General features: G+C 44.7%; 1 protein-coding gene across 5 annotated transcripts in view; it reads left to right on the top strand.

Moving 5' to 3' along the window:
• Positions 1-17,407, top strand: part of RALY (RALY heterogeneous nuclear ribonucleoprotein) — a 212,211-nt gene that overhangs the window by 155,294 nt on the left and 39,510 nt on the right. The window lies entirely within an intron of this gene.

The raw sequence follows: 17,407 nt of genomic DNA, 5'->3' as shown, positions 1-17,407 counted from the left end.
AACAAATATCAACAATTACAGGCGAAAACAAAGAGGAAATAAAACAGAAAAATAAAACATAGATGAAGCAGTTTTCACCATCTAAAAATGGCCAGGCTCTTCAGGGTTGAATCCAAACATAAATCTCCAAGCACCCCCAGGGCAAAGATCTATGTCAGCGTCTGTACCAGCGTCTATACCAAAAATCCGGATTTGAAGAGGAATACCAGAAGGGGGCACGGGCGACGCAGAGCGGGGTAATTCTGCTTTAAAGTCCCGGCGTTATCTTTCAAGTTCTTCTCACCAATCCACTTTCCCCCACTAGTCCTGAGTCACGAGTCGGCAGGGCTTTCTGTCCACAATCAAGCCTTAAAGGTATATACTCCACTTTCATCCAAGTCCAAATCCAATTGCCAGTGGATAGCCCCCAAGCAGAGAGGCAGAAGGGGGGGGGGAAAGGAAAAAGGAAAAGAAAAAAGAGAGGCAGCAGAGGCACAAAGGGGGGGGGGGAATGACGATACCTCTTGCCACCACCTCTCTCCTAAAATAGTCCGTCCGCTCCTCAAAGTTCTCGGGGCCGGTCTAAATACCCTTCAGGGGCGGCCAAAAGCACCTCAAAGCTTCCTTATGTCCATTACAAAATATATAAAAGTAGAAAACAATTTGAGCAGTTTAAAATCCAATAGACGTGCAGCGGCTAGGAACAGCGTAAGCAACACGGAGGGGCTGGCTATTGCCGCCCCCCCCCCACTTAGTCAATCTTTATAATCAATTAAGGCTTTTAGGCAGGTACACCGCACTTCTGGTTCCACAACTTAAAGTTCACTCACTCAGGCAGACTTTGCATGGAGCCTCCTCAAACCGCCGACTTCCACCTGCGCCATCTTAGTTCCATCGCCGAGTGAACTCCCCTGTACACTTCTAGAGAAAAAAGAAAAAAGGTTCCAGGCAGCACGCAGCTCCACTATTAGCTTTGCGCTTCCAAAAAAAAAAACGCGTTCTGAATAAACGCTGCAACACACTGCGTATGCCTTCCTTCTCTTTAGGAGGTCCGTCGCCTCTCCTGGCTGGAGCTCGAGGCGTCGCGTTGCGGGGGCGGAACTATCCCCAGTTGCGCTAGCGGTCTCCGTCTTCACGCCCTATCGGAGCGGAGAGGTGACCCGACCGCTTCCACGCTGCAGGGGGCCAGTCTCCCAAGGGTTCCCCCCTTAGGATTTTTCGGGTTCGCTGCGCCCTAGCGGCTCCCCAGACCTCCGCAACGCCCAGAAGAACCAGGAGCTGGTTCTCTGCGCTCCCTCCCAGGTCGCGACCGGAACCGGAAGTCCAGCTTTCCGGGGTTTTAGAGAGGTTCTGTTTCCCAGCCTTATGTGAAGATGCTAGGGATTGAATCTGGGACCTTTTGCACACAAAGTAGATGCTCTACCACTAAGCTGCAGCCTTTTCTCACCTGTTTTTTCATAGCTTCATGTGCTATGGTTTCCAACTTTAAGTAAAGGTGAGCAGTGCTCCTTAGTTAGTGTACACCCTCAATCTTTTATCATCTCTTTATCTCTTGGCTGAAGGATGCTTGGGAGGTTGGCTGGTTTTTAAATAAACTGTTCTAGGGATACAGGTAGGCTGTACAGCACAGACTAGGAAAGGCGACAAAAGGTTGTGCCTCTTCCTGTTACAGGCAGACTTGGCCATGGTTCTCCTATATGCATTTCAATTGGACTATGGTGATATCCTTGAAAACCACTTATACAGAGGTTAGATTAGATATTGCAAATCACTATGGGATGACTCATGGGAAATTAGAAATAGCAGCAGCAACAACAACAACAACACATTCATGTTTGCAGGTAAGGTATATGATGATGAGCATTCATCCAAGCCACATCCCTGTGATATGAGGTATGGCTCAGCTGAAAGGGCATAGCATACGAAAAGGGATAAGAAGACCCAATGATGAGACGATTGTTGGTTCTTCTGGAATATTTTGCAGCAGGCTTTGCAAGACCTGATAATCAGCTAATTGTTGGGTTGTGTAGAGCCCCTTGCACAACCCTCTGCAACCACTCCGGGTTGTTCCTGGGGAGTGTTTGGACTTCACGAGACCTGCCAATCAGCTGATATGCTAGATAGACAGGATATGCTAGAGCTGGGAAAGATGCAGAAAAGGGTGCCCAAAAAGGGCACCCCAGGTCTTTTCCTGGGGGAGGGGGAAAGTGAAGGGACATTATAGAGGTTTTTTGACACTTTGGATGATGTGGAGGAAGTGAATAGAGAGAGACTTTTCTTCCTCTCTCATAATACAAGAGCTCAAGTTCCGCTCACCCCATGAAATTGATTGGCAACAGATTCAGGAAAGACCAAAGCAAGTACTTCTTCACAGAGGATGATAACTTCATGGTGTTTTCTGCTGCAAGATGTAATGATGGCCACAGGATCAGATAGATTTAAAAGAGGACTAGACAGATTTGAGATGGATTATAGGGATTATCAACTGTCCTTAGCTGTGATAGCTTTTTGTCCAGAGGTGCCATTAGGACCGGACTTTGGGGCAGAGGTGCAGGGTCCCAATGAGCAGAATGAGCAGAAAGACCCCCCAATGCAACAGGGCTGGCTCACTACATTTTAAAGTAAATGAAACAATACACTTTATTATCTGGGGGTGGGGCACTGTAAGACCATTTGAAGTATGTCTTCCTACACAGAAATGTGTCGTATTATAAAGTCCAGTTGGATTATAAAGAACCATCAGAACGAAGAGCATGAACTCCTGAAGTTGCACATCAACACTTAGCCCCTAGGCTATTGTTGGCATCCGTCTTTCTCGAGAGATAATGGAGTGCTCCTCCAGGGGTGAAGTCAAACCACTGGGGAATCACAGTGCCTGCTGTGGCTGCAGATTTATGTTATTTTACTTTTTTTGCTGCATTTGCAGCATCAAAGTGACCTCTCTGGGGCACAAGCCTAGGCAGTGTATATGGAGAAACTGGACTGCCCAGACAACAAGACCCCTATCTCAGTCTCACTGATGTGGTCCAAAGGAAAACAGAGCCATACATTTGTCACCAGCTTGGCTGCAGGAGTTGCCAGAAGGAGATGTACAAGGCACCATCCAACCGCCACTAGGGATGCCACTCCAGATTTGTGTATGGTTTGCTCCTTAGCCTTTTCTTCTTCCAAAGATAGCCTGTAAGGCAGCGAATGTGGTTTTTTCCTCAGAGCTTACTCCCAAGGCCTTTCTCATGAATGAGTATTTATGCAAGGCAGTGGAGGTTTAGGATCAGAGTTTTCCTTTTCCTTTAGTCCCTAGGCAACAGACTGAAAAATGTATAGATTATAGATGCTAGATTAGCACGTGCAATTTGTGTCCAGTTTTTGGCAATGTGAAGGTGGCCACCTAGCTAAATGCACCACTGAGTCTGTCACTGAGTACCATTTGCTGAGGAGCAAACTGAAAGGGAGAACAGGACTGTAGCTCAGTGGTATGGCTTCTGCCTGCCATGCAGAAGACCCTAGGCTTCAATCCCTAGAATCCCCAGAAAGGGCTGTGAGAGACTCCTTTCTGAAGCCCCAGAGAGCTACTGCTATACAGAGCTAGATGGACCACTTGGTATGACTCAGGACACTTCTAGACTATTGCTATTTTGTGGTGAGATTCAATGGCATATACAGGTTGCATGTTTGGAGGGCTTGCACCATAGATCCGCTTCCCCAAAAGATCTGACTAAGGAAAGTAATGGGAAAACAGGCTGGAAAGTGGGAGAGCAATTGCTTTGACAGCAACGTTATCCAGCCTTCCTGCGAACAAACCAGGATGAATGCTCATTAAACAGCCAATGTCATCTAATCTCCTTGCAAACAAATCAGGATGAATACTCAATAAACAGATTCAGTATAAGGCAGCTTCCTATGTTCGCATGTTCCTGTGAGGGCTATTGTCTAGTTTATGCTCAGCAACTACAGAATAACTACACATTCCTCATGCAAATACAAGCTTTTCTGGGAAAACCCATTCTACTTCGAGACAAGGTGTTGGCACCGTAGATGGTATGTTGTAGGGAAATGTTTGCTGGCCCAACAAATATTAGGAATGGGACGTCAGCCCACTTCCCAACCTGTTGTGATAAATGTGTCTCATCCTCACAAATACTTTCCTCCCATGGAGAGGAGCATCTGCTTTTTATTCTGCTGGTATAAATCCAGAATAAACCAACTGGCTGCTGCTGATTTATACCAGGTTTATCCCAGCATCACTCTGAGAGTTTGATCTAACCCCACACTGCTTATGTGGAAACAGTATTTGCGAAACCTACCGTATTTCACAACACTTGTATCAATGTTAAACAACATGTCGGCATACATTTTAACAAGCGGGCAATTAAAAAGACATTAAAGTTTCTGAGTTCTCCAGGTGGAGTGCTGTGTGGTGAGGTTTTTTTTATATCAGTACTAAAGAAATCTACAAAAACACTCATTCAAATGATTAAATATGGTACAGGTGTTCTCAACAGAAACTTCTCCCTCGTTCAGCATAATTAATTACACTTAAATTTCCTTAATTACCACTGGAAATGTTAACATTTCCCTACCTTGAACATGTCTATGCCCAAAGTTTCTCCTAAAGGAATCTATTGTTTTGTAGTTCGGGAAAGATGGAGATTATATGCACAGAGGTATTGGCTTCTGGTCCAGCTCAGTAAAACTTGGAAGGGAGCCCATGAAGCAAGAAGGAAGCAATAAACTTTTACAAGGGAGTAGCGTTCGTAGATGGCCTCAGGGAAGAAGAAGGGTATGTTCATATCCCTTTCACTGTCCTAGGCCTTACCCCTCGGCCTTCTTTCTCATATATCCGGGGCACCGTTATGTGGTTCAGAAATCAGCATCCTAAAGGGCTAACTCTATATGACACACATATCTCCATATTAGAGGTTTGACATCATTTCCCTGCTTCAAATCACAATCATGGATCTGGAATCGTATAATGAGGGGCAGCCAGTGGAGGCAAATCCATTAGGGCAAATCAGGTTCTGCCCCACCTGTTGTAAATTTAATATACATAAAATGCTGTGTCCAAATGCATTAAATAAATGAAATAAAAACAACAACAACAACAACAATAATTTATTCCCCACCCATTGGCTGGGTTTCCTAGCCACTCTGGGCAGCTCCCAACAAAATATTAAAAGCACAATAAAATGTCAAACATTAAAAACTTCCCTAAACAGGGCTGCCTTCAGGTGTCTTCTAAAAGTAAGATAGTTGTTTATTTCCTTGACATCTGATGGGAGGGCGTTCCACAGGGCGGACACCTCCACCAAGAAGGCCCTCTGCCTGGTTCCCTGCAACCTCACTTCTCACAGGGAGGGAACCGCCAGAAAGCCCTCGGTGCTGGACCTCAGTGTCCAGGCTGAACGATGGGGGTGGAGACGCTCCTTCAGGTATACTGGGCTGAGGCCATTTAGGGCTTTAAAGGTCAGCACCAACACTTTGAAATGTGCTTGGAAACATACTGGGATCATTGTATGTAAAATGTGTAAAGGGATGTTTACCTTAGGCAAAAAAAAAAAAAAAGGTTCCACTCTGGCAAAAGCGTCAGAGAAGGATCATTGCACTGAGCTATGATATTTCATAAATCTCCAAATCTCCAAGTTTGTTAGCATGTAGGGAGGAGAATCTTCCATGGAATAGCACCCAATATGGCAAGTACAATGACAGACATTAACTTTCATACTAGAGGTATGGGGGAAAGTTTGTGTCCAATTGTCTTGCACACAGCAGACCTTCTCTGACTATACACAACTTACCAGGGAGAAAAGGGTTCTGGTAGTATGCTACACAGTTTCAAGATGTTCAGAAGAACTTCATTTGTTTCCCTGTGAAAGGAATAATAAGTCAGTGTGGCTGATACGATGTTGGAGTTAATCTGCATACAGTGTGTAATACTCTCATTGCTACAATGCAATTATGCAGAGCATGAAATATTAATACAAGATGGCTTAATGTATTTTTTTTTTACTTGTCAAAAGAGAGGGGTCTCTTAAGTAGTGTGAAATTATTACAGCCTATTTTTCGTTTAAAAACATTGTGAAATGTTCCAAGAGGGGAGGACTTTTCCCCCTAATGACTGATTGACTAATCTATAAAAGTCACCATTTAAAAAAAGAAAGAAACCATAAAACATAATAGTTTGTGGTTGGGGTTTTTTGTTTTTTTTTTTTTTGGCCAAGGCTTCTGTTTCCAAAATGGAGATCTATGGAAAACTCCAGGAAGATTTCCATTGTTAAATCCGTTTCCCATTTCATCTGCCCTTTTACATTTCAGCTTGGTTGCATTTCTGACATGTGTTTGGTATTCCCAATTGCTTGTTTCAAGTTACTGGCCTCAGATGCTTTTCTGCATGAACATTCTTGCTCATTTTGCACTGCACCATGGGTTTTGTAGTTTTGCAGCTGCATAAACTGAGGCTCCAGTGGATCATATTGCAAGATCACAAAGACAAAATCTTATTGCTCTGCTTAGAAGAACACTTCCTAGATGAACGCACAACAGATCAGGGGCACAGAATACAACTTTACCAGCCCAATATATCTGGTCTGATTAAAAAAAAAAAGTTCTAGCTTCAGATGATGGGAAAGTTCCAGCAGCCTGAGAATGGTGAGCATGCATTAGTGCGTGGTTTGAGGGGCCAGTGGGCTAGACCAAAGGTCTGTTGATCTAGTCTCAGTAATTCCATAGCTCTCTTCTAAGGTATGAAGAGCTGCCACAGGAACAAAGGCTTCTTCCCTGCTGCTCCAAATGGCAGGACAAGATCTAATGGGCTTAAGTTACAGGCAGGGAGATTTTGGTTGAACATTAGGAGAAATGTCTGGACTTTGAGAGCAGCGAGACAGTTACCTGGACAATTGCGTCTCTCGCATGAAGTCTAACATGGGACTTCCTGAATTGAGGAGTAGAATGGACTGCATAGCCTAAAACATCTGGCTTACATGTGGCTTATCATGAGTAATAGTCATTCATAAACATATCTTTTTGCCTAATCCTTTTATTTAAAAAACAACAACATCTGAGCTAAGCAATGGCTTTAACTAAGCATGCAGAGAGCAGGAATCGTGCATGAGCTTGCTAGCTCTGATTCCATGTTCCCATCCTCAGTGTCTTCTGCATGTTCAAGGACAACTGCACTTGGTGATGGTCCCTGCATGTTTTAGAACCCTGGAAAATCAGGGTTCCAAATGCCTCTGAGTGCTCAGGTCCTGCTTGCAGACTCCCCATAGGCATCCAGTTTGTTAGAATTCCTGCTCTGTGGTTGCAGTCATGGGATTGTAGTCTTTCACATGACGGTGTATGTTTTGACTCCACAGAGTGTGAAATGACGGATACAGGATGTTTCTGTTACTGTGTTCCATGAAGTGGGTCTATTGTCCTTTGTTCTTTCTCTTTGCTGTCTGATGCTATAGAGAGAGGGAGTCATGTTGTGTGTGTAAATAAAGTAGATTAGCCAAAATGCTGAGTTGCTGAGGTCTGTTATGCAAACTGCGAACACTCTGTGGATCCCTAAGTGTGCTGGTGTCTGTTGGCATCAGTCGCTGTGATGTTCAGGCTGAAGAAGGCTTTTGAAGCTCCCAAACGAACGAAAAGGAGGGAGAGAACATGCCAGTCAGGCATGTGTCTCTACCAGGGTCCTACTTTAAGTAGGACAAGCTCCTGACACAGTTGACCACTGCAAGAAGAGGATGCTGAACTAGATGGGCCACAGGCCTGATCCAGCAGGCTCTTCTCAGGTTCTTATGGGAGGCTTGTCCATCACACATAGTCATTCTTGAACATGAGAAGGGTGGTTAGAAGGGCGAGGGAGAGCTAGCATATTCATGCATGCTCTCCCTTTCTCACATGCTTAGTTAAGCCCATCATGAATGCCTGTTTGAGCTCCAGTGGCTGCCACCCAAATTTGTCACCCCATTCCAGATTTGCCTGAATTCTTCAAGCACTTAGTCTGCTTCTTCCTATGCATTACTTCCAATGCCTTGGTGGCCAGTTTACCCACATTTCCAAACTGTAGCTCAACACACTGGCAGTGATGATATTATTTACAGGCAGAACCAGCTGATCAGAGATTTGACCTTTTGTGAATTTAATTGCTCAGGGTCCATTTGAGAAGCATTTAGACTAATACCAGATTGATGCTTTCTTAAGACGGCACTTGAGATTCTGGCATTTATGTTCTTTGGAACCATAGCATAAGGTGTGAAGCAGAACTTTTACTTTAATATGTTAAGATATTCAGAGGAGTGGGGGGGGGGGGTTGTTGTTGATTTCTCCCTATCTGCTCCTGTCAGGCTTAATGATAAAGTTGGGAATCCACGTCTGAATCTTTGAGAGTAGCCTGGAGCAGTAAGGATAAGAAGGCATTATCTGAGCAGATAATGAGTTAAAACAAGCCAGTATAAAAGGCTCCTAACAAGAACTTAAAGGGCATTTCTGAAGGGCCTTTACTCTGAAATGTCTAGTCAAAAGGATGCTAATCAGACACATGTTATTCCTGCATTGCAGGGGGTTGGACTAGATGACCCCGGGGGCCCTTCCAACTCTACAATTCTATGATTCTATGTTAGATACATACCTGATAGGTGCCTATTCCATCAAATGGTGGTGTACAACATCTCTGTGTGAACCAAATCTCACAAACATAGCAGGTGGCTGAAGACGGCTCCAGTTTACATTGTTGGCCAAGGACCAGCGCAGTGCAATGCGATTTTTATGTGCATGGCAGATTTCACATGCATAGCAGGTGGCTCAAGACGAATCTGGTTCACATTGTTGGCAAACTGAAGTATGCAGCTCAGGATCTCCTCTGCTATATCAGCTAATCTCAGGTCTTCCGAACTAACTTGGCAAGTCCTGCAAGTAGGACGGGTGTCACTATCCTGTATCAAGTGCTCTGCTGGCCAAAAGGTGGGCATGAAGAACTCAAAGTGAGGGAAGGAGGGGTATAAGGAAATACAGTGGTACCTTGGGTTAAGTACTTAATTCGTTCCGGAGGTCCGTTCTTAACCTGGAACTGTTCTTAACCTGAAGCACCACTTTAGCTAATGGGGCCTCCCGCTGCCGCCACACCGCCGGAGCACGATTTCTGTTCTCATCCTGAAGCAAAGTTTTTAACCCGAGGTAATATTTCTGGGTTAGCGGAGTCTGTAACCTGAAGCATGTGTAACCTGAAGCATATGTACCGTAACCAGAGGTACCACTGTACACACACGTACACACTTTCATTTTGTTTATCTTACTGAACACTGTTGCTCATCCCATTTCCCTAGAGGCAGCTCTTCAAAGGAGCCCCTTAGCAAAGAAACATCTCTGTTGCTTTGCTAGGTGGGTGTTGTAAAGAGTTACCTCTGGGAAAACTGAGAGGGGGAATCAAAACCCCACGTGTCCTGTGGGACCCTCTTCAGCTGGAGATGGGCTTCAGGCCCCCGCCCTCAATTTTCTCATGAGCCGTTTTAAAGAGTTAACTCTAGTAAGTTCATAAGGAGAGAAGGAAGCATCTTCATCCCTCAGCATCTGGCATCCTGCTTCTGAACATGGCTGTTTGGCATGTTTAGAATAAAACTTCCTCTGCCTTTTTGCTCCATCAGGGCTGAGGCTGGTAGGCTAATCTGTCTGCCCCACCATTAAAAGCTGGGAGATCTCTCCAGCAGCTGCTGCCAGGTGGCAAAGCAGACGAGAAGAGAATGGGAAACAGTAAGTCCCAGAGCTGGCAGGTTCCCAGCTGAAGTAGTGAGAGAGCCCAGGTGGCAAACTCTGATTAATCCTAGCTCTATTTTTAGTTAACAATTCATTAATCAGTTAATTGCACCTATTAATTGATTTTGTAAAAAAACAAAACCCTTGCCTTCTAAATAGATACCCCAGTAACACCATAAACTCTTTAGGCAGAAAAAATGAGTTCCATTTCAACTGTGATCACAGTGGTTCTTCTGCTGTTTAGAGAGATCAGGTTTAGTGGTATTTTATAGGTAGCATGCTAGGGACAAGGCAGTTTACAATTCAGCTGGTGAAAATAAGTCTATTGCATTTATATCTCATCTTACCTTTTCCCGGAAGTAAGCAAGACGCCGTTAAAGGGAGCTGCCACACCTTGAATATTCTAATTGCTGTTGGCATGGAGAAGATTCCCTCTGTGGTCCATGTCATCCATACTGTGCACTCTCTTGCTGCACAGCACAACTGAGTGGATGAAGGTGAGAGCAAGCGTGGAGGAAAAGGGTAGGAGGAGCAGTGGACGCTCTCAGTTTGTTTTCCTATCTCAGCCCCACCTGGTGACCTCCAGATGCTTTGTACTACAGCTCCCATCACCCCTGACCTTTGGCCACACTGGCTGGGGCTGATGGGAGCTGCAGTCCACAACATCTGGAAGGCACCAGAATCCAGTCTCAGCTACGGTAATTTCCAGGGCTAGGAGAGCTTTGAAGAATAAATCAGAGTCCTAAACAGCTGAGCCAGGGAGAGGCTTGTTCCCAAATTAACAGCGGCACCTACTGGCCAAGCTGAAACCTGCAATCACCTGCACAAGACACTGGATTCTAGGCAATGGACACAGAAGCAGCTGATTTAACATCACTTAAAGATGTTGCCCAAGATTCTAATTGGTTGGCACATACTTTGAAATTAGCTGGTCGTAATTCCTATATGAATCATAAGCCCTGGTTCTGACTTACTGAAATTGCAATATTTTGGTGATTACAACCAAGATTTGTTACAAGTTAATGTCTCTTTTTCTCCACTTGGGTGATCTGAGTGATTGGCCTAAGCAGCCAACTACATCATCTAGCTCAATATTGTCAAACCTGACTATCGCAGACTCTCCAAGGTTTCAGACAGGGAATTATTCCCAACCCTACCTGAAGATGGCAGGAACTGAACTCCAGATGCTGAGCTAACTGAAATTGATCCCAGGGCCAGGGTTCAATCACACCAAAACAATCTGCATAAATAATAGGTTCCTCACTTCCACACCACCATTTGCGGAAGTAGACACACAGCAAATAACTCCCAGTCTATAAAGCTATGGAGTATGAATAACCTTAGACTATCACCACCAATAACACAATATAAGCTTGAGTAAATAAAGTGTGTTTTTTGCTGGCACCAAAATGAAAAAAGCCAAACTTCAGAGGGAAGGGCATTCCATAACTGGGGTGCTACCAAACAGAAAGCCCCTTTCTCACATTGCCACATAATGAAGCTCTGCTGGCAATGGGACATCGAGGGGAGGCCACCCAGAGATATTAACACACTCTTAGCGCATGCTCAGGATGATTTTTCTTTAACCCTTCAGTCACACTTTTAAAAGCCCACAGAGGTCCTGACTCACGATGCCGCCTCCACCCCTCCCATCCCCCAGTGGAAGCTTTATATTTATTTCCAGTCGCTTGTTAAAACTTGAATTTGTTGCTCTCCTTTCCAACCACAGTGAATTATAATTCACACCAGCAAGAACATTAAACGGGCATCTCTCAAGCTACATGATGGCAACTAAATAGCTGCTTGGTGTAGAGTCAGTGGTGATAAGAAGGATTTCTGTGAATAGTGATAACATCCCACAAAAAGCACTAGTAGAGGCAGTTCTGTTCTGGGATAGTTTTTTCTATTTATGGTCATTGTAATGGCTTTATTGTCATGTACTGTTTTTTATTTTATGCTACGCCTTTTGCTCATGGGGCGCTATCAGATGACCTATTTATTGAGCACCCATCTGGAGTTGTTTAAACAACATTATCTATTTATTGAGCATTTGCTCTGTTTACAGGGAGGTTAGATGGTGCAAGTGTTATCCCACATTTTCCTGTGCCCTTTCACATTACTTTCCTTATTGCAAAAAGTCAAGTCTTTGGGGGAAGCAGGTTGATTTCGCAAGAGCTGCAAATCAGCTGTAACTGCACAACTTGAATTTGCAGGTACGTAACTGAATCCTCCCCCAAAATAGCAACAGCCTAGAAGTGTCCTTAATTTTCCATATGTCACTTAGTGACTCTTTTGTAAGGTAAAGGGACCCCTGACCATTAGGTCCAGTCGTGGCCGACTCTGGGGTTGCGGTGCTCATCTCGCTTTATTGGCCAAGGGAGCCGGCGTACAGCTTCCAGGTCATGTGGCCAGCATGACTCAGCTGCTTCTGGTACACGGAAACGCCGTCTACCTTCCCGCCGGAGCGGTACCTATTTATCTACTTGCACTTTGATGTGCTTTCAAACTGCTAGGTTGACAGGAGCAGGGACCGAGCAACGGGAGCTCACCCTATCGCGGGGATTCGAACTGCCGACCTTCTGATCAGCAAGTTCTAGGCACTGTGGTTTAACCCACAGCGCCACCCGCGTCCCAACTCTTTTGTAGTAAGCAGCTAATAAGCCAAATTACTAATTATTATTGTGATTATTGACACATCATTTTGGCTGGACCAAGACTATATGTAAGTCTTTTAGGGTGTGGCCTCGCAATGGTTTTCGACTCGACAATGAACCTCTCCCTGGGTGGGTCAAATCTCTTCCCTAATTGTGCAATATTAGATTTCAGCTGTCATTATGCAGTTGGAAGTACTGCTTCGCCACTTTTTCAGAGAAGCAAGCTAATGCTTTTGCCAGGACAAACTATAATTCATTTGGGGGTGGGAGTGGAATGGAAAGCAACACACATTCACTGGGGCTTTTAACAAGTGACCGGAAGGTTTTTGCAATCAATCAGGTCAAAGCTTGATGAAAACTCAAGCTCCCCGAGTGAAAAATAACTCACTCCATTCCCTTTCTTCTCTTTCAGCTTGTCATGAGAATAGGGATGATGAGAGAGAATGAAAACATATCAGATGCTGAAATTCAGTGATAAGCTCACTTTTCAGATGCAGACGGGAAGCCAAAACATGGCACCTGATGAAGGCCTGCCATGAAAGGAATCAATGCTGGAGCTGCTCAAAATAGAAAAGGGCAGAGGGTGTGCGGATAGTTCGCTTGCTCGCTTATTTATTTATTTCGTAAACATTTATACACTGCTTGATGGTAAAAAAAATCAAAGCAGTTTACAAAAAAGATAAAAAAAATAAAATCAAGAAAAAAAATCACAATACTTTAAAACATACAAAAAGTTAAAATACTAAAACAGATTAAAATTCACACCAGCAATTCTAAGCATCTGGATAGGCTTACCGAAACAAGAATGTTTTTAGCAGGCACCAAAAAGAATACAGTGAAGCATAGCTGTCAATGTTTCCCTTTTTTAAAGGGAAATTCCATTATTCCGAATAGGATTCCTCGCAAGAAAAGGGAAAAGTTGACAGCTATGCAGTGAAGGTGCCTGTTTGATATCAATAGGCAGGGAGTTCCAAAGGGCAGGTTCTGCCCCACCAAACAATTGAGTCCTTACAAATGTGGGGCAGGTGTTATGTGGTCTCTGTAGTATTGCCAGTTCTGCCGATCAAAGCGTTTGAGTGGGCACATGTGGAGTTAGGTGATCATGAAGGTAAAATGGTCCCAAGTCATTAAGGCTTTGTATTCTAATAGTTCAATACCTTGAACTTGGCCCGGTAGCAGGTTAGCAACCAGTGCAGATCTCTGAGCACAGGTGTCGTATGCCAGCAAGATCCCACTCCTGTCAGCAATTGTGCTGCAGCATTCTGCACTAGCTGTGGCTTCCAGACTAAGCACGAGGGAAGTGTGGCAGTAATCCAGTCTTGAAGTAACCAGTGAGTGAACTACTGTGGCAAGGCTTTCCTGGCCCAGGAACAGCCCTAGCTGTTGAACCAGCCGCATTGATAAAAGGCACTTCTTGCCACTGAGGCTACTTGAGCATACAGTGACAGAGCTGGATCGAGAAACACCCCCCAACCTGCTCCTTCAGGGGGCTACAACTCCATCCAGGGTGGGCAACTGGCCAGACATGGGAGCTACACACTAATAGTGCCTCCATCTTGTCAGGATTCAAGCTTGGGTTGTTGTTTTCTTATTCACATCATCCATCAGGGTGACCAAGGGCGACTCTCCTCCACGGCCAGGCCTGATTGGAATGGATCTAAGATTCCTTCATTGCAGGGGGTTAGATTAGATAACTCTTGTGGTCCCTTCCAATTCCACCATTCTGATTCTATAATTCTATTATTCCAGATCATCTATGTCCTCCAAGAATGCTTGCAAGCTGCCCCACCTCTTGTCCCTTTGTCAGAGTCAATGATTCTTTCTTTTGGCTAAGCAGGGTTTGAGATAAAGTTGAACAAACTTTCTCTGTTTTTAAAAAGGAAACCAAGTACAAATGATGACCCTGCAAGAGCAAAGAGCAAAATGCCTAGGGAAATTATGGCCATTGGTCTCTAGGGAGCCTTTTAGATCAATATTTGTTTGTTTGTTTGTTTACCCAGCTCTTCAGCCAAAAAGGCTCCCAGAACCACTGACATTCATAAAGCAAGACAGTCCCTGCCTACAGACTCACCATCTAAGAGACATGACACAAAAGGAAAAGAGAGAGGGGGGAGAGGAGAGGGGGAAAGCAAATTCAGACCTCAATTCTTAAAGTTAAATAGTTGTTGTTGTTTAGTCATTTATTCGTGTCTGACTTTTTGTGACCCCATGGACCAGAGCACGCCAGGCACTCCTGTCTTCCACTGCCTCCCGCAGTTTGGTCAAACTCATTTTAGTAGCTTTGAGAACACTGTCCAACCATCTCGTCCTCTGTCATCCCCTTCTCCTTGTGCCCTCCATCTTTCCCAACATCAGGGTCTTTTCCAGGGAGTCTTCTCTTCTCATGAGGTGGCCAGAGTATTGGAGCCTCAGCTTCAGGATCTGTCCTTCCAGTGAGCACTAAATAGTAGTTGTTATAATTAACAGCACGGGGGGAAGTGCTGTTACACTCAAACCCTGCTTTCAGGCTTTCCATAGCCATCCACTTGGCCACTGTAAGAACAAGATGCTGGGCTCAGTGGGCCATTGGCCTCATCCAGCGGGGCTCTACTTATGTTCTTCATGGTTAATCTGCTGCATGGAATGCTATTGCAATCATCCCAAGTGCTCCAAAAAGAACTTTGGTGTGTTTTTCTTCTTCAAAAAATTGTTGTGCCATGCTATTCTGTATACATTTACTTGGAAGTAAGCCCCCTCTTGTTTCAGGAGGTCCTGTGTGTATACAGGATTGCAGCCTTATTTCAGAACAAGCAAAAGCAACATTTCCTTTGGAAAGCAGCAAATGAAATATTAAAGGCGCGTCAGATATCCCAGCCTCGTTGCATATCCCCTTTCCCAAAGCCTTGCTTAAAACAACATTGGTGGGGGACTGCTAGTACCGTACTGCTATTGCTTGCGCCCCTTGCACATATTCATGCACAATTGTACACTTCCTTGCTCCCTGTGCCAAGCCTGCCTCACTGTACCTAAGACTGTGTATATACCATACATTTAAAGCACACACACCCCAATAATTCTGTGGGGGTTTTTTAACTCTTCGCAGAGCTACAATTCCCAGGGTTCTTAGCAAACTACAGTTCCTGGAATTATTTCAGAGGGGTGTGCTTTAAGTGCATGATGCATACACAGTCTATGAAAGTTTTCAGCCCAGGATAACTAGAAAGCTGGTGTATCTAGGAGAGATGAATAGCTTTGTCTTGTCTCACAGCTCAGATTTGATGTTTGATATTTTTTTAAAGAACTACCTACTGGGAGCTGAGCCCACTGACACAGACCGTGTTGACATTGCATTGTGGGAGTGAAAAATGGAAAGCTAAAGCTATAAAGTCTGGCTCCGTGCTCTGTCTGGATTGCATATGCGTTGCTCAGATCTATTCAGATTGATCCGGGGGGCATGAATAATGCAGAAGGCATGAGAGGAGTGGGAAAGGTGAATTTGACATGCCCCATGGTATTCCAAGGCCAGCGCTGCTCTGCATATTGAAAACGGGGCTCAGTCCTCCTCGTCGCAGCCCAGTGCAATCGAACTAGCAGGCGGAAGAGTCTTTGCCAGAGAACAGCCTCTCGCAGCTACTCGAGCCAATCTTGCAAACGGCTCAGGAAGGAAGACCAAAGTGGTGTAAAGTGAAGCGTATTCAGGGTGTGCTGTTCATCGCCGTGGGAGGTGGTGGAAAGTCACACAGGCCTTGCCCCTTGGCCCACAGGATCAGGAAGGGCCCCCGGTAGAAATTGGTGGGGAGAGGAGTGTCGGAAGGCAGAGGGCTGTTCAATACCCTCTTCCTCACATCCCTGGGAGGCAACTTTCAGCAGAGAGGGTTACGATTCAAGGAGAAGAGGACATTTGAGAGAAAGGGTTTTTAAAATTCTCTTTGATTACAGTTGGCGTGTCCCAATCTCAGTCTTCCAAGGAGGGGCTCTCACAGCAGGGGAGGTGTCAGAGTGTAGTAAAAGCTTCTTAAATGTTTGTGTGTGAAGAAAGCATGAAGCAAGCCTCATAGTATAGCCCATTCTTTTGCTTATAACTGGGATGGTTAAGAAAAGATTTCAGAGATCCTTCTCTTTTTGTGATGTGTTCCTGTTCAGTCTGGGCAGACACCCAAGAATATCCACCATCTTACCCAAACAGCTATCCCATTGTCTCTTTTCTGTCTTAAGAGTATTATTATTTATTAGTAGCATTCCTTCTGAAGTAGTAATTCTATGTACATCCACCTAAGCAAGCAATTCCCACTAAGTCCCCATCTGTGGTTAACAGTCAATTCCTTTCCCCAGGGAATTCTGGGAACAGTAGCTGCATGAGGTGAATAGGGGTCCCCTAACCACTCTCAGCTGCCTTGACAAACTACAGCTCCCAGGATTCCTTGAGGGAAGCCATGACTATTCAGGTAGTACAACACTGCTTTAAATGTTTAATACAGAAGGTGTCTTAGAGAGCCATTAGAAAGGGACAAGGCTGGTCATACTATGAGGCAAAGTGTGGCAACTTCCTGAGGAGTGGGAACGGCCAGCAAAGTTGGGGATGACAGAACTGTGCTGTCACATAGTCAGTTCTATACCTGCCCTGAGGTACAGCGGAGGCAACCAGTGATGAAGTAAAAAATTAAGTGCCAGTCAGGTTGGATTATGTACATGGAATTTATGGGAAAGGGATGAGCTGCCATCTTGTCTATCACCCCGGGCAGTAAAACATATTGTGCCAGTGCTGATGGGAGAAGTGGATTGAGATTTTATCTTTTGTTTGCCCATTGTGGGAAATATGAAGCACTGTGTAGCAACACCTGTCATGAATTCCCTCAGATTCTTGTATTTACCCTCCTCTCTTGACTTCTTTTGCCCTGATAACTCCAAGGATGCTATTCAGCAGGTGAGAAAGGAAAAAAGGATAAAAGTGGGGGGAGTCAAATGAGAAGGAGAAACAATTACTGTTTTGTCTCCCATTTCTTTGGTGGACCTGAAAACAAAAGAGAGGATCCCCAAGTTGTAATGTGGCAACACTAATCTGT

Source organism: Podarcis liolepis (genome assembly GCF_965112155.1).
Source record: "Podarcis liolepis genome assembly, chromosome: 6".
NCBI lineage: Eukaryota > Metazoa > Chordata > Lepidosauria > Squamata > Lacertidae > Podarcis > Podarcis liolepis.
The sequence above is the reverse complement of the archived record's forward strand: the minus strand, read 5'-3'. Positions and strand labels throughout refer to the sequence as shown.